General features: G+C 45.3%; 1 protein-coding gene across 1 annotated transcript in view; it reads left to right on the plus strand.

Moving 5' to 3' along the window:
• Window positions 1-18,584, plus strand: part of CFAP61 (cilia and flagella associated protein 61) — a 270,087-nt gene that overhangs the window by 132,638 nt on the left and 118,865 nt on the right. The window lies entirely within an intron of this gene.

The following is an 18,584-nucleotide window of genomic DNA, read 5'->3' on the forward strand; positions in this document are numbered from 1 at the left end:
CCGTTGCAGAGCACAGGCTCTGGACGCGCAGGTTCAGCGGCCATGGCTCACGGGCCCAGCCGCTCCGTGGCATGTCGGATCTTCCCGGACCGGGGCATGAACCCGCATCCCCTGCATCGGCAGGCGGACTCTCGACCACTGCGCCACCAGGGAAGCCCAGCATGTGTCTTTTTGAATTATGGTTTTCTCTGGGTATATGCCCAGTAGTGGGATTGCTGGGTTATATGGTAATTCTATTTTTAGTTTTTTAAGGAACCTCCATACTGTTCTCCATAGTGGCTCTATCAATTTACATTCCCACCAGCAGTGCAAGAGGGTTCCCTTTGTAGATTTTCTGACGATGCCCGTTCTAACTGGTGTGAGGTGATACCTCACTGTAGTTTTGATTTGCATGTCTCTAATAATTAGTGATGTCGAGCATCTTTGCAGCACATAGTGTTTTGAAACAAGCCTTTTCACTTCCGATGTTGTGAACATCTCGCGTGTCACTGTGTATTCTAGAGCGTCATTTGGGTGGCCTCCTTGTCCTCTGTGCCAGGCTCTGTGTTATGTGCCCACTTGGATTATCTTGCCACATTCTCAGAGAAGTTTATGTGTTATTTTCTCCATTTTGCAGTGGGGGAAACTGAGGTTAGGAGAGGTTTGGTTATGTAACTGAACATTAATCCAGCAGGACTTGTGGGAATAATCATGAGTCCCCTTGATCTCTGTCTCCCGTCAGTCCCCCTGAGAATACGTTCCCCGGGGCCGGGTTTCCCATGGACCCAGACAGGGAGTTGGCAAGTCCTGTTACTTTTCTGGTCAGTTTTAGGTAGTTACAGTGGGTCACTCCAAATCACAAAACATGGTCTTAATTCTGTAAAATGTCCAGTTTTATTTTGTGTAATAATCAAAACTCAAACTCAGCTGTCATCTAAAGATTAGAGTCTGTCCTCCCCATATCTCCACTGAAGCCCGTAGCTGGGGAAGGAGGGCGGGGCCTCCTTGCTCTTTCTAACTCACTATGCCCTCCGCTTAGCATCTATTTAGCTTATTATTATTTAGCTTTCGGAAAGAAAGCCTGTTGGTTTCTTGTTCTTGTTTAGCTGTATTTCCGGTCCTTCTGGAATTGGGACCAGGGCAGGGAAGGACAGTTGGGAGAGCAGGCATGTGTCAGAGGGTGGCTCCTGCCCCGTGGGCCGGGTGGCTCTTCTCATGCGTGTGCTTGGAGCTTCTTTAGAGATTCCTGTGCCTCAACCTCCCACCTGCATCCCGTAATGCAGGCAATGCACCCTCCAACTCTGCGGCCGGAATCTGATTTGCCCCTGGAGGCGGCCCTACAGGAAGGACCTCCGATAAAAGCCCAGGCTGTCTGGTCAGCAGATGCGCCCAGCACGGCCACCTTCCCTCCGGCCTTCCAGCAGCTGGCCGGCTCATCAGTTTCGTCAATATGGGTGGCAACCACATGCCGCCGTGCTGTGTCCACTAACTGTGGGAACTCACTCCAGGGTCTCTGAGGCTCCCAAACCCTCGTCTTGTGACTTGAAGGACGAGACATCCCCCCAACCCTCCTCCTAGGGGTGGAGTGGCATGCGGCCCACAGCACATCAACAGTTCTCACAGAGGAAATTTCCAGAAAAATCCTCTTCTCTCCATTGTTCCAACGCTTTTGCATCTTCATTGTGAATGAGGGGTTTAAAAGTCACTTAACCAGTGCTTGCCCACCTGCTTTCGCATTTTCACGAGAGCAGCTCCTGTGGAATGCAGCATGCTTTGTCTTCCTGCTTCACATGCCCTCGGTGACATCAGCTTCCCCAGACCGAGCAGCTGCTGGGCTGAGGCGCCGGGACACAGTGTAGGGATGCCAGATCCCGAGAGCCACCACTGCTGCTTGTAGCCAGCTCCCTAACGTACTTGACAAATTTTTATCATTATAAACAATGCCACCATGTCCATCCTTATTTTTTTTGCGTACATTCATCATGAGTTCATTTCAGTAAATTCCTAGAAACGGTTTGCTAGGTCAAAGGTAAAGCTACTATCTCTTTAATCAAAAGGGATAACGTTGTAGAATTTGAAAATGGAAGCTCGTGATTCCCAACTTTAAAAGATGATTTCTCCTTGCAGTGTGTTTGCATTATCTAAGTAAACCACCAGCGTGAGGAACACTCTCTTTTATTGTGAGATGTAGATTTTTTTAATTCATTTTTTTTCTTTTCCATCCTGGTTTGTCCCAGGATATTGAATATAGTTCCCTGCGCTATACAGTAGGACCTTGTTGTTTATCCGTTGTATATACAATACTTTGCATCTGCCAGTCCCAAACTCCCAGTCCATCCCTTCCCCACCCCCTCCCTCTTGGCAACCACAAGTCTATTCTCTATGTCTGTGAGTCTGTTTCTGTGTCTTAGATAAGTTCATTTGCGTCATATTTTAGATTCCATATATAACTGATATCATAGGGTATTTGTCTTTCTCTTTCTGAGTTACTTCACTTAGTATGATAATCTCTAGGTCCATCCATGTTGCTGCAAATGGCATCATTTCATTCTTTTTCATGGCTGAGTAGTATTCCATTGTATATACATATACTACAGTGAGATGTAGATTTTTAAGCAGATAATCAGGTGTGCAAATGGCCAACAGCCTTTCATTTCCCCCGTTCTCCTTTAACTCAGCTGGGTCTCTGCTTGGAGTCTCCATTCCACCTGACGGGAGGACGAGGAATCTCCATTGATTCCAGGCCCATTTAGCCATTTACCATTTAAATGGAGTCCATTCAGGAGTGTTCCCTCCTCACAGGCATCTGCTCATTTTCAGAGCTTCAGCTCAGAGCTTCAGCCTGTCTTCAGCCCTCCCTCACTTTGGTATCCAGGCTCCCAGCCGGGCCCTCAGGGCTCTCAGTGGGGTCCCCTCTTCGGGTCAGGACTCAGGTTCCGGAGCATGCACGCTCTCTCCCCCTCGCTCCCTCTTTGGAAAGCTCCTGGCCGGCCTCATCCTCTCTTGCCCTGGCTCCACCCTCAAGCAGCTCCACCTTCTCGGGAGAGGCAGCTGGGCGTCCCCATGCGGCTCAGGCCTCTCTACCCTCCCTGTTATTCAGAACCCCCTTGGGGATCCTGCCCCCTCCTTCCGCTTTGCAGCCTTAACTGAGGGAAGGAGAGGGTGGGCTGCATTCATCTCTCCCTCCCTCCAACTGGCCTCCGTCGGATCTTCCCGGACCGGGGCATGAACCCGCATCCCCTGCATCGGCAGGCGGACTCTCGACCACTGCGCCACCAGGGAAGCCCAGCATGTGTCTTTTTGAATTATGGTTTTCTCTGGGTATATGCCCAGTAGTGGGATTGCTGGGTTATATGGTAATTCTATTTTTAGTTTTTTAAGGAACCTCCATACTGTTCTCCATAGTGGCTCTATCAATTTACATTCCCACCAGCAGTGCAAGAGGGTTCCCTTTGTAGATTTTCTGACGATGCCCGTTCTAACTGGTGTGAGGTGATACCTCACTGTAGTTTTGATTTGCATGTCTCTAATAATTAGTGATGTCGAGCATCTTTGCAGCACATAGTGTTTTGAAACAAGCCTTTTCACTTCCGATGTTGTGAACATCTCGCGTGTCACTGTGTATTCTAGAGCGTCATTTGGGTGGCCTCCTTGTCCTCTGTGCCAGGCTCTGTGTTATGTGCCCACTTGGATTATCTTGCCACATTCTCAGAGAAGTTTATGTGTTATTTTCTCCATTTTGCAGTGGGGGAAACTGAGGTTAGGAGAGGTTTGGTTATGTAACTGAACATTAATCCAGCAGGACTTGTGGGAATAATCATGAGTCCCCTTGATCTCTGTCTCCCGTCAGTCCCCCTGAGAATACGTTCCCCGGGGCCGGGTTTCCCATGGACCCAGACAGGGAGTTGGCAAGTCCTGTTACTTTTCTGGTCAGTTTTAGGTAGTTACAGTGGGTCACTCCAAATCACAAAACATGGTCTTAATTCTGTAAAATGTCCAGTTTTATTTTGTGTAATAATCAAAACTCAAACTCAGCTGTCATCTAAAGATTAGAGTCTGTCCTCCCCATATCTCCACTGAAGCCCGTAGCTGGGGAAGGAGGGCGGGGCCTCCTTGCTCTTTCTAACTCACTATGCCCTCCGCTTAGCATCTATTTAGCTTATTATTATTTAGCTTTCGGAAAGAAAGCCTGTTGGTTTCTTGTTCTTGTTTAGCTGTATTTCCGGTCCTTCTGGAATTGGGACCAGGGCAGGGAAGGACAGTTGGGAGAGCAGGCATGTGTCAGAGGGTGGCTCCTGCCCCGTGGGCCGGGTGGCTCTTCTCATGCGTGTGCTTGGAGCTTCTTTAGAGATTCCTGTGCCTCAACCTCCCACCTGCATCCCGTAATGCAGGCAATGCACCCTCCAACTCTGCGGCCGGAATCTGATTTGCCCCTGGAGGCGGCCCTACAGGAAGGACCTCCGATAAAAGCCCAGGCTGTCTGGTCAGCAGATGCGCCCAGCACGGCCACCTTCCCTCCGGCCTTCCAGCAGCTGGCCGGCTCATCAGTTTCGTCAATATGGGTGGCAACCACATGCCGCCGTGCTGTGTCCACTAACTGTGGGAACTCACTCCAGGGTCTCTGAGGCTCCCAAACCCTCGTCTTGTGACTTGAAGGACGAGACATCCCCCCAACCCTCCTCCTAGGGGTGGAGTGGCATGCGGCCCACAGCACATCAACAGTTCTCACAGAGGAAATTTCCAGAAAAATCCTCTTCTCTCCATTGTTCCAACGCTTTTGCATCTTCATTGTGAATGAGGGGTTTAAAAGTCACTTAACCAGTGCTTGCCCACCTGCTTTCGCATTTTCACGAGAGCAGCTCCTGTGGAATGCAGCATGCTTTGTCTTCCTGCTTCACATGCCCTCGGTGACATCAGCTTCCCCAGACCGAGCAGCTGCTGGGCTGAGGCGCCGGGACACAGTGTAGGGATGCCAGATCCCGAGAGCCACCACTGCTGCTTGTAGCCAGCTCCCTAACGTACTTGACAAATTTTTATCATTATAAACAATGCCACCATGTCCATCCTTATTTTTTTTGCGTACATTCATCATGAGTTCATTTCAGTAAATTCCTAGAAACGGTTTGCTAGGTCAAAGGTAAAGCTACTATCTCTTTAATCAAAAGGGATAACGTTGTAGAATTTGAAAATGGAAGCTCGTGATTCCCAACTTTAAAAGATGATTTCTCCTTGCAGTGTGTTTGCATTATCTAAGTAAACCACCAGCGTGAGGAACACTCTCTTTTATTGTGAGATGTAGATTTTTTTAATTCATTTTTTTTCTTTTCCATCCTGGTTTGTCCCAGGATATTGAATATAGTTCCCTGCGCTATACAGTAGGACCTTGTTGTTTATCCGTTGTATATACAATACTTTGCATCTGCCAGTCCCAAACTCCCAGTCCATCCCTTCCCCACCCCCTCCCTCTTGGCAACCACAAGTCTATTCTCTATGTCTGTGAGTCTGTTTCTGTGTCTTAGATAAGTTCATTTGCGTCATATTTTAGATTCCATATATAACTGATATCATAGGGTATTTGTCTTTCTCTTTCTGAGTTACTTCACTTAGTATGATAATCTCTAGGTCCATCCATGTTGCTGCAAATGGCATCATTTCATTCTTTTTCATGGCTGAGTAGTATTCCATTGTATATACATATACTACAGTGAGATGTAGATTTTTAAGCAGATAATCAGGTGTGCAAATGGCCAACAGCCTTTCATTTCCCCCGTTCTCCTTTAACTCAGCTGGGTCTCTGCTTGGAGTCTCCATTCCACCTGACGGGAGGACGAGGAATCTCCATTGATTCCAGGCCCATTTAGCCATTTACCATTTAAATGGAGTCCATTCAGGAGTGTTCCCTCCTCACAGGCATCTGCTCATTTTCAGAGCTTCAGCTCAGAGCTTCAGCCTGTCTTCAGCCCTCCCTCACTTTGGTATCCAGGCTCCCAGCCGGGCCCTCAGGGCTCTCAGTGGGGTCCCCTCTTCGGGTCAGGACTCAGGTTCCGGAGCATGCACGCTCTCTCCCCCTCGCTCCCTCTTTGGAAAGCTCCTGGCCGGCCTCATCCTCTCTTGCCCTGGCTCCACCCTCAAGCAGCTCCACCTTCTCGGGAGAGGCAGCTGGGCGTCCCCATGCGGCTCAGGCCTCTCTACCCTCCCTGTTATTCAGAACCCCCTTGGGGATCCTGCCCCCTCCTTCCGCTTTGCAGCCTTAACTGAGGGAAGGAGAGGGTGGGCTGCATTCATCTCTCCCTCCCTCCAACTGGCCTCCTCATATGGTCTTGGGACAGCAGACTCTGCCATCACCACGTGTTCTTCTGAAATCTGTTGTTTGAAGCATCAACTCTGATTCTGGGGACTCAGAAGTCAGGCTCTCATGAGGCCCAAAAACCTCTCAGCCTGCTCTCTGCCTCGAAATGAGGAAGCGTGTGTGTACGACGGCTGGTGTCTCCTGGCTGCTGCTTGAGGGTCAGGAGGGGCTGGGCACTTGGCAGGAATGAATTGCATCTGTTAATATAAAACAGTAGCTGACTATGATGATGGCAGTGATGTACACACAGACTGCAGACACAGCAGGCTCCTCGCGGGGCCGGCCCACTCCCTCTATCCCCTGGAGGAGTTATACAAGCATAGCCCCTTAGTTATGACGTGATTTTATGTCAATAGATGCCTGTACTAGAAAGTGCGTAAGTCTAACTTTTAGGTCTTTTTGTGAAAGTTTTTAGATGGTACATCTTGTTAATAAATTCTAGTGGAAGCAATGTAGGATATGCTTTCTTGAAAGATGTGGAAGACTAGGAAAAACACCAAACAGACCAAGAGCCTAGGGAGGTTTTGCATTCAAATTGAGCACAGGTGCATTAAAAGTCTTCCACATTTTAGTCATTTTCACGAAGCTGTCCGAGTTTATTTATCATTATTTACACACTCACTGAATCTGAAGGGAAAATGGCATTTGTGTTCATCGGAGGCAAAGGATTAAATGAGCCTTGGAAACTGAAGTGCCAGGTATCTGGGGGCGTGGCCTTCCTGCCCATTCTGGCCACATGGCTGGGGAGCTGCTGTGCCCTCCCCCACGATGTGCCCTCCCCAGTGCTCTGCCCACCCCCATGGTGTGCCCTCCCCCGTGTGCCCTCCCCTGTCAGAGAAGCAGCTTGAAGGCCTCAGACCTCAGGCTGCTGCTCTCGTCTGGGGTTGAACCTCTTTCAGGAAGAATAAAAACCTTTACCCCGTATGTTGCCTCAAGACCGTTAAGCTTAGTCAGGATTACTGATGTCATGATCTCCATAGTAACCAACTTAATAAGCAAGAAGAAAACCAAAAGCATGACTTAAAAACAGGGGAGGAAAAAAAAAGGAGAATAAATAAGGTGTGGAAGAGGCGTGGGAGCCAGAAAGGATTTTATGGCTGCTTCCTCGCGATATCAAACATGATTCAGCCACCGTGCGGCCGGCTCCCGCCCTCCAGGGCTGGGCCTGTGGTGATAACCGAGAATTACACACTATACCCTGGCTCCCACCTTGGCGATCTTCAATCGTGTCCTAGCTTTTGTTTGTTTTGTTTTTTTAAAAATATAATTCAATGTGTTGAAATGATCACCACGGTAGTTGTTATAATCGAGGGTTTTATGGTAGTTTATGTATTTAACCAAAAGGAGCCGTGCTTCCAGGGAGTCAGGCTCAGACAGCACTTTCTGGTCACCATAGTGAAGCTCTGCTGGCCAAAAGCACCCCGATTTCACCTCAGTATGGTGCCTCCGTGAAACCAGAGGTGATTGCTGATTTTAAAAAGTGAGCCGGGTATTATTATCTTTCACAAGTTACAATTTGTGAGCAGGTCATAAAGATGGTCTGACCTGCTGTCTGACCTGATGGTCTGTCCCACGGAATTATGTACAATTGACAACTATTTTAATTTGTTACTAGACGGCCTCCCTCCCTACCCCCTGGGTCTTGGGTCACTCTGGGTTGGTAGGACCGAGGCTACAGACAGTCACACAGACAGACAAATACCTACACTGGTGATCTGATTAACCCCAAAGAGGGGAGCAAGTGCCAGAGGCGGAAGGAGTTTCGACAGCTGGGCTCACATCTGCCCCCGCCCTTGGCTCTCCCTCCCCTTTGACTTTTCAGGTGGAGGCGCCTGACTTACCCCTCGTGGGGTTGTCCCCGCCATCTCCCCTCTCGCTGTGTCCTGCTCCCTGAGAGCTGTCTGCTCTGGGGGATGCTGTTTGGAGCCCGAGAACCCTTGACTCCACTCAGGGCAGCCACGCTGAGACTCGGGTTCCCCTGAGCACCAGGAGAGATGACCGGACTTCTCCTTCCCAGCTGGGCTTCCCTCTGGGGACTCACCCCCACCGGAGAGCAGATGGGGGGGTGCACCCCGCCAAGCCTGAGTAATCAAATGCATTTGTGTGTGTGTGTGTGTGTGTGCTCATGTGTGTGTGTATTTAACTATGGGTTTATTTCAACTTTCTAGAAATATGCATGCATAGGACAAAAACAGGAAATATATACAAACAAAACTAGTTGTGTTTAGTGCTTATGTTGGAGAATTAAAGTTTTTTTCTGAGTATTATTGACTTTGCAAAATAAAATATAACAAAGCACTGTGTAATTGAATGAGACTATTCAATTAGTCTCATTACATTACTTTTCAAAATAAAAAAAATATGCTAAAAGTAAGAACAACCAAGTAAAGTCGAGAGAAATGTCAATAATAGTTAACATTTGTCATGTGTTATGTGTGAAAGGCACTATTCTATATTCCTTATAAGAATTAGTACATTTAATCCCAACCACCACCCATGGTCTAGAAACTCTCCTCATTGATAAAGCACATAGTTAGGTTTCAAACCCAAGTCTTCTCAAATGCTGCTTATGAACCAACCTCCCTCTCTCTCATTCTCATTCTCTCTCTCTCTCTCTCTTTCACACACACACACACCACACACACACACACACACACACACACACACACACACACACACACTCAAATCACCATCCCTAGAGAAGTGCCGGAATTCCAAGGATGTCTATGCCTAGTCAACTCCGAGAGAGCAGCGGGTGACCACGGCCTGATTCTGAGTTCTGTTCTTCACCAGCCTCCCCTGTCCAGGTCCTCCCCACTTGGAGCCTGAGCCCGCTTCTCTGCCCACGGCATCACTTGTCCCGGTGTTGTGTTCTTTGCCTCGACTCTGATGCACACCACAGTGTGGACCCACCTTTCCCAGAGTCACCCCTGCCCCTGCATGGACAGGCCCCAGTGCCCCAGGTCCTGTCTGAACCTCGGGTCCGGGTCCGTCCTGCATGGATGGTTGGGAAGCTTGGAGGTGGACAGTTAATTTATGTCATTTGTTCCATCAGTGTTTATTGTGTGCTGACCACGTGGAGGGCCTGTTCTGGGCACTGGGGCTGCAGCAATAAGAAAGTGGACAAATCCCTGCTGCCCTGGTGCCTGTGTCCAGCGGGGAGGTAGACAAGGGACAGACGGAAAAGGATGCTCTGTGCCAGGTGGGGCAAGAAGAAAACCCAGGCGGGGCTGGAGGGTGACGCCGGTGAGGGTCATTTAAGCAGAGGCCTGAACTGATGGGGCAGAGGGGTGGCGTGAGGGCCAGGAAGTTTTCCCTTCTTTCTTTACACCCACAGAATGCAGCCTGGCCCTGAGCCCTGTGGACACATGGCCAGCGATGCAGCACTGATGCTTTGACTTCTAGTTCATGGTTATTTTAAAAGAATTTAGTTCCAGAAGTCCATCAGATGCAGTGGAAACATTTCAAATTATGTTCCCCCCGTTCCTTTTCAATCTTCCATAGCTTGCTCAAAGCAGAACTAGAGCTATGTGGGATTGTAACTCCCCTTGAAATGATTATTTCTATTTTTAAAAGGAACAGGGGAAACCCATGGACTCAGATAAGAGTTTAGAATTTCACGTGGCCAACTGTTTGGAAAAGGTTAAATATTTTACCTGGATGGTAGTTGGCCTCCCATGAATTCCTAGGAGGGCGTTGTATCTGGGTATGAAAAAATGACAAAGTAACTGCTGTTTTGAAGGCTCTATTTAACAGATGTGCAGAGTATAGAAATCTATGTACTATTAAATAATTCTTTATAATATGCTCAAGAATAAGCAATTGGTAAGCTTGTTTACATTCTCACCATCTGGGTGCATTCTGTCACCCATCTGTTTCATGTAATTATGTAATTATCAATATAAGGAAAGAATAGGTGATATAATTAACAAAAAAAACTGATCCTTGCTGCAGAGTAAAAATGACATGCATCTGTTGAATTGCTTTTTGTTTCTCTTTCTTCATTGTTAACTGTTTTTTTCGTTTCACAGTTGCATTCAGGCTGTCACCTTGTGTCACACCCTCAGGAGAGCTGTTTTTGTCATGCTGCACGCTCTCCCTGTGTCTCTCTGTCTCTCTCTCTGTCCATCACACACACACACACACACACGTACACATGCACACACATGTGCAAAGGCAGAGTGATTAATCAAGAACTAGAGGTACCAACGCCACTTTGAAAGAAAAGAGCAAGGCCTTCTTGGTCTTTCATCCATCATTAGCCCCTGAGAGAGACCTGAGAATCATCTCCAGAACATGCCATATAACAGCTAGAACTCTAGGAAGTATTTAAATTAATTAGTGACAGATGGAAGGACAGGGCGAGTGTGTGGTGCTTTCACAGGATATTGGATAGGAACACTGCTTGAGAAGAATCCCCCACTTGGTGCTTTTGTCTGAACGTCAAGGCTTAAGCAATACATGTTACATCATAATAGGACAACAGTCCCGGTGGTTGAGGTTCATGTCCACGTAAAGCTCACCAGAGTTAGTCACTGGAGCGGCTCCTTTGTGCGGGAGAGACTCGTGGGCGTGTGCATGGAATCGGGCTGCTTCCACACGTGGTGCGCCTTGCCGGGTACTTAGGACTGTAGGGGACATCGAGTGGCACCCCCGCCCCTCTGTCTGCCCAGGCTGGGCTCTGAAGTCCTCCATCAAAGGACGGATGGCTCTCCCTGGCAATCAAGGAAGCTGTCCTCCCAGACTCACTTGACAAAACCTGGGATTTCAATCCTAGAGTGCACAGAGGGGCGACCCCAGGAGCCACTGAGATGACAGTCAGCCCTGGGGATGAAGGCGTTGAAATCCTGACATTGAAGTCCTTCCACGGATTCAGTGATGGCAGCAGGGCTACCACGAGGGCGTCCTGACTCTCCTGCCCCACCTGGTCCCCCTGCTACAGGGATGCCCTCCTCTGCCTCCTGTGCTGGGGCTGTGCCTGCAGGGGCAGGGGAGAGTGGACAGGGAAACTCGCCTGTTTCCTACACGTCAGCTCTCACCAAGGAGTTAAGCCGGACTCACAAACTGAGCTAGAAATCTCTAGTTCAGTCATCTCTTGACTTCTGCCTAAAACTATTTAAAAAAACAAAACAAAACAGTGCTGTTCACTAAAAACAGAGCTTCCTCTGTTTCCTCTTGATAAGTGATCCTTTTACGTGTCAACATGGTGTTATTTCAAGGATCCATCCTCCTCGGAGTATCCCGTGACAGAGCCTCGGTCCAGGCTGGGTCTGCTGGTCCCCCTCCCGCCTGCCGGGAGGCTTGTGTCAGGGCAGCCAGGGGCTCCCCACCTTCACTGTTCCGTGTCTAGGAAGAAAACAAGTAACTCGTTCCCACCTTTGTCTCTCTTTGTTCCTTTGAATCCAACAGTATTCTTTGATGAGTCCTCCATAAAGCCAGTAACCATCGCCCAATCTATCTGTATTCTGAATTGTTATTTCCATGGATTTTTTTTAAAGCCATGGATACCCATAGAACAAGAAAAAAGGAAAAAATTACCGGGCACCCTGTGGGGAGAGTATTTTAAAGGACTAAGTAATGGGGACAAATGTGGCTCGATTACTCAAGGGATTTGGTTGGTTTTGACTTTATATTTACTTGTTTCCTTAATTCAAAGTTAAAATGATTTAATTGCAACCATAACTGACCAATCCATCAAGGATTTCAAAGGGAAGAATGCCATTTGAACCTTTCTTTTGTCATTTCTAGTTTTGAAAAGGTTTTAACATGGACTTCTTTTTTCAAGAAACATTTCAGTTTATATTTTTGAGTATTTTTTTTTAACAAAAGAGCATAGACTGGTTGTTTCTCAAGAGAAAATTATTATAAAAGAGTTATTTACATGCATATATCATGCTCAACTAAAAAATTTAAAAATCCCTGTATTCTATACCAAACCATATTGAACATCATTAAAGCTTAGACTAAATGGTTTTCATTTAACCCGCAAAAGTGGCATTAATTTTTCAAGTGGTAACTGTTGCTTAAGATGCTATTGTGCCTGAGTGATAAATGTTTAATGATTTGGTAGTACATGCATGGCTTAAAATCCATTATTTATTGCACCTTCTCTTGCCTGGCAAAGGTGATGATTTTATAGCCCCAGCAGTCATGCAAACACATTTATACAAACCGACGGCGGATAATAAATTTCCTTACTGTAAATGTCAGTGGGTTTCATGTGTTGCTGCCATTACATCTTGTTTGGAAGCCTAACGCTACACAGTTATGGGAGCCGACAGATGGTGTCATTAACACGAACGCTGGGGCTGTTTACCGCTGACGTGCATGCGACAAATGAAAAGTTCTGGGCCTGTCTTTGCACTGAAGCGTGATGTCAGCCGTGCACAGGTGTAAAGACAGAGCAATATGCTTGCCTCTGCCCTTCCGCCCCACCAAGAACCATTTTAGTTGTTGTTGTTGTTGTTGTTGTTGTTGTTATACTTTTTGTTTGAATACACAGCAGAGTGAGCAAAGGGGGACATTTTCCCCAGGTCTTCTGCTTGATTTGGTACGTGGAGACTCAGACACCCTGCCAGTGACACCTGCCATCCCATGGGTGGTTCCCACAGGAGCGGCAAGCCAGCTCCCCTTTTAAGCCCTCCAGGCCTGGCCTGGCCTTTTGTGCTAATTAATTACAGCAGGATTGTTATTGCTGTGCATGTGTGTGTATGTGTGCGTTTGTGTGTATGTGTGTGTGTATTGTAACTTCAGATATTTAAAATACTATCTTACTATGATGGGGAAGTTTCCGTTGTGACGTGGAATTAGTGTCTCTCAAAAGTGCTGTCAAAATCATCAGGAACGGATTCAAAGAAAGAGGGGAAGGAGCGAAGAAGAAATCTTCTATACCGATGTCCTCTGTGCAATGAGATCTTCTTTTCATAAGAACGAGGAGCGGAACAAGGCTTTTGCTTTCCCTGATCTGATGTGAAATATCTGTGTGGCTGAAGTTAGCCCCTGTGTTTTATTCACACGTGTCCCCACCTTTGTTTAGCTCTGGCCACTCCCGTTTATGGTGGCCAGCTTCCTTCCTGTTGTGGTTCCTGCTTCGCTCTCTACCAAGCTCTCTTTTAATTTCAATTTAAAAATAAGCTGGGTTTGTTTCTTTCCCCCCTGCACGTCCTTCCCTCGAACTAAGAGGCTGGCCCACGGATTCTGATCAAGGTCCTTTGAACTTTGTTTTCAGCCTTAGCATTCTCCATAGGAATTTTCAGAAAGGCTTATTCTTTCACAAGAGTCATTGTGTGTTGCTCACACAAAAGCCGAGTGAACCTTTTATTTAGGTGCGCAGAAATGTCAAGTCGTGTGCAAGAGAGTACAAACCGTTGTTTGCATCGAGGTGAAAGAGATGATGTGCTTAATTTCTTCAGAGCAGCTCTGAGATACAGTTGGATGTCAACGGAAATAACTAGCCTGATTGAAAGACTAAAAGTGTGCATGAAGGCACACTTTAGACGTGAACAGTGGAGCCCTGCTTACAGGACGTGCAAGTGTGTGTTGAAAAGATCCAGGAGTGAAAATGAAGAAAGGGCTGCGGGGAGACGGCCAGATTGAAAAGTTGTATCTATAGAATAGCACTCGGGTGGACAGGAGTTCTCAGGAAAATGAGTTCTTTTTCCACTGCTGTCATTTTCCTGACAAATGAACCCGAGGCCTAAACCAGCAGTGCAAATAGCCAGGGACCTGACCTGAGCAAACAGCTTGTTCCCAGGGGGAACAGAAAGTTCCCATCGTGCTCTGTGCCCAGAGATGCCAGGGTCTCTCCTGACCCTGCTCCTCCCCATGCAGCCCCTCTATGTCTGCCTCCCATGTGGCCCATGCAGGACCACTCTGCCTTCTCAGGACATCATCTGAAAATGCACGTGTAGAGGCTAATTTGTTCTTCAGTGGGACGTGTCACCCTTCCAGACCCTTGCACTGGCTTTTCCTCCCATCCAGAAGACTGTTCTCTCCCTCGCCCACCTGGGAAGGATCCTTCTAAACCCAGCTCAGCTATCATTTTCTCCAAGAAGACCTTCCTGACTTCCCTGCCATCATGAGTTCAGTGAAGTTCTTTTAATCCACTCAATCTTGGACTGGTTTGTTACACAGCCATAGCTTCCTGATACACTGCTGCATTTTATTTGTTTACATGTCTGTCTCCTGACTTAATGAGAATTCCTTAAAGACAGGAGCTGTGCCTCATTCTTACCTCAGTGCTTGGCACATGGGAGATGCTCAATGAGTATCTGTTGGATTGAAATTGTTGAATTAAGGTCTGTGTTAAAGTTTTGATGGAAGAATATCAGGCACTGGGATTCTGGATGGATAATCCCGGTGCCCTCAGAATCACTCCATGTATCCAACTGCCTTCTCTGCCAACAAGTCAGACTGACCTTGTTGCTAGAATGTTGATTTCATACAAACAGTTTTTCCCAGAGTTGCTTCTCACACTGAGGAAATGACTCTATGCCATAGAAACTCTTTGCTATATATTTGTAAGTTGCTTCTATGGGAATAAGGGTGGATTCCAGTCTACTTCTGGGATATTAAATGCAAAATATTTTTAAGCCTGTGGCTAAATAACAACTGTACATGCATCCTGATAAAGCACAGTCCCAGATCTGGGATGGAAATGGAAGGATGGCCTGAAGTCCTCTTTCTTGAATCAAATAATGTTCAGACATATGACACCTGACACATTTTCTTTAAACCTTCTATTTTTTAGCAAGCAGAAACAATTAGCAATACAACTTTTTTCACTTAACAAAAATCCTGAGAGAATAAACTTATCACCGATCATTTTGTATATTTCTCTGATTCCTTACCTAATTATTAAGACATTCAAATTCTATATCATAACATACATATATGTATATTTTTAACATCTTTATTGGAGTATAATTGCTTAACAATGTTGTGTTAGTTTCTGCTGTATAACAAAGCGAATCAGCTATACATATACATATACCCCCATATCCCCTCCCTCTTGCGTCTCCCTCCCACCCTTCCTATCCCACACCTCTAGGTGGACACAAAGCACCGAGCTGATCTCCCCGTGCTATGCAGCTGCTTCCCCCTAGCTATCTGTTTTACATTTGGTAGTGTATAGATGTCCATGCCACTCTCTCACTTCATCCCAGCTTACCGTTCCCCCGCCCCGTGTCCTCAAGTCCATTCTCTATGTCTGCGTCTCTATTCTTGTCCTGCCCCTAGGTTCTTCAGAACCTTTTTTTTTTTTTTTAGATTCCATATATATGTGTTAGCATATGGTATTTGTTTTTCTCTTTCTGACTTACTTCACTCTGTATGACAGACTCTAGATCCATCCACCTCACTACAAATAACTCAATTTCGTTTCTTTTTATGGCTGAGTAATATTCCATTGTATATATGTACCACACCTTCTGTTGATGGACACTTAGGTTGCTTCCATGTCCTGGCTATTGTAAATAGAGCTGCAATGAACATTGTGGTACATGACTCTTTTTGAATTATGGTTTTCTCAGGGTATATGCCCAGTAGTGGGATTGCTGGGTCTTATGGTAGTTCTATTTTTAGTTTTCAAGGAACCTCCACACTGTTTTCCATAGTGGCTGTATCAATTTACATTACCACCAACAGTGCAAGAGGGTTCCCTTTTCTCCATACCCTGTCCAGCATTTATTGTTTCTAGATTTTTTGATGATGGCCATTCTGACTGGTATGAGGTGATACCTCATTGTAGTTTGATGTGCATTTCTCTAATGATCAGTGATGTTGAGCATTCTTTCATGTGTTTGTTGGCAATCCGTATATGTTCTTTGGAGAAATGTTGATTTAGGTCTTCTGCCCATTTTTGGATAGGGTTGTGTGGTTTTTTTGATATTTAGATGCATGAGCTGCTTGCATATTTTGGAGATTAACCCTTTGTCAGTTGCATCATTTGCAAATACTTTCTCCCATTCTGAGAGTTGTCTTTTCGTCTTGTTTATGGTTTCCTTTGCTGTGCAAAAGCTTTGAAGTTTCATTAGGTCCCATCTGTTTATTTTTGTTTTTATTTCCGTTTCTCTAGGAGGTGGGTCAGAAAGGATCTTGCTGTGATTTATGTCATAGAGTGTTCTGCCTGTGTTTTCCTCTAAGCGTTTGATAGTGTCTGGCCTTACATTTAGGTCTTTAATCCATTTTGAGTTTATTTTTGTGTATGGTGTTAGGAAATGTTCTAATTTCATTCTTTTACATGTAGCTGTCCAGTTTTCCCAGCACCACTTATTGAAGAGACTGTCTTTTCCCCATTGTATATCCTTGTCTCCTTTGTCATAGATTAGTTAACCATAGGTGTGTGGGTTTATCTCTGGGCTTTCTATCCTGTTCCATTGATCTATCTTTCTGTTTTTGTGCCAGTACCATACTGTCTTGATTACTATAGCTTTGTAGTATAGTCTGAAGTCAGGGAGCCTGATTCCTCCAGCTCCGGTTTTCGTTCTCAAGATTGCTTTGGCTATTTGGCGTCTTTTGTGTTTCCATACAAATTGTGAAATTTTTTTGTTCTAGTTCTGTGAAAAATGCCAGTGGTAGTTTGATAGGGATTGCATTGAATCTGTAGATTGCTTTGGGTAGTGTAGTCATTATCACTATGTTGATTTTCTGATCCAAGAACATGGTACATCTCTTCATCCCTTTGTATCATCTTTAATTTGTTTCATCAGTGTCTTATAGTTTTCTGCATACAGGTCTTTTGTCTCCTTAGGTAGGTTTATTCCTAGGTATTTTATTCTTTTTGTTGCAATCATAAATGGGAGTGTTTCCTTAATTGCTCTTTCAGATTTTTCATTATTAGTGAATGCAAGAGATTTCTGTACATTAATTTTGTATCCTGCTACTTTACCAAATTCACCGATTAGGTCTAGTAGTTTTCTGGTAGCATCTTTAGGATTCTTTATGTATAGTATCATGTCATCTGCAAACAGTGACAGTTTTACTACTTCTTTTCTGACTTGGATTCCTTTTATTTCCTTTCTTCTCTGATTGCTGTGGCTCAAAATTCCAAAACTATGTTAAATAATAGCGGTGAGAGTGGGCAGCCTTGTCTTGTTCGTGATCTTAGTGGAAATGGTTTCAATTTTTCATCATTGATAAAGATGTTGGCTGTGGATTTGTCATATATGGCCTTTATTATGTTGAGGTAAGTTCCCTCTATGCCTGCTTTCTGGAGGGTTTTTACCATAAATCGGTGTTGAATTTTGTCGAAAGCATTTTCTGCATCTATTGAGATGATCATATGATTTTTCTCCTTTAATTTGTTAATATGGTTTATCGCATTGATTGATTTATGTATATTGAAGAATGCTTGCATTCCTGGGATAAACCCCACTTGATCATGGTGTACGGTCCTTTTAATGTGCTGTTGGATTCTGTTTGCTAGAATTTTGTTGAGGACTTTTGCATCTGTGTTCATCAGTGATATTGGCCTGTACTTTTCTTTTTTTGTGACATCTTTGTCTGGTTTGGGTATCAGAGTGATGGTGGCCTTGTAGAATGAGTTTGGGAGTGTTCCTCCCTCTTCTATATTTTGGAAGAGTTTGAGAAGGATAGATGTTAGCTCTTCTCTAAATGTTTGCGGGAATTCACCTGTGAAGCCATCTGGTCCTGAGCTTTTGTTTGTTGGAAGACTTTTAATCCCAGTTTCAATATCAGTACTTGTGATTGGTCTGCTTATATTTTCTATTTCTTCCTGGTTCAGTCTCGGAAGGTTGTGCTCTTCTAAGAATTTGTCCCTTTCTTCCAGGTTGTCCATTTTATTGGCATAGAGTTGTAGTAATCTCTCATGATCCTTTGTATTTCTGCAGTGTCAGTCGTTACTTCTCCTTTGTCATTACTAATTCTGTTGATTTGAGTCTTCTCCCTTTTTTTCTTGATGAGTCTGGCTAATGGTTTATCAACTTTGTTCATCTTCTCAAAGAACCAGCTTTTAGTTTTATTGATCTTTGCTATCGTTTCCTTCATTTCTTTTTCATTTATTTCTGATCTGATCTTTATGATTTCTTTCCTTCTGCTAACTTTGGGTTTTTGTTGTTGTTCTTCTTCTTCTTCTTCTTTCTCCAGTTGCTTTGGGTGTAAGGTTAGGTTGTTTATTTGAGATGTTTCTTGTTTCTTGAGGTAGGATTGTATTGCTATAAACTTCTCTCTTAGAACTGCTTTTGCTGCATCCCATAGGTTTTGGGTCATCGTGTTTTCATTGTCATTTGTTTCTAGG

This window comes from Lipotes vexillifer, unplaced genomic scaffold (genome assembly GCF_000442215.2).
Source record: "Lipotes vexillifer unplaced genomic scaffold, Lipotes_vexillifer_v1.1 scaffold365, whole genome shotgun sequence".
NCBI classification, from domain to species: Eukaryota; Metazoa; Chordata; class Mammalia; order Artiodactyla; family Lipotidae; genus Lipotes; species Lipotes vexillifer.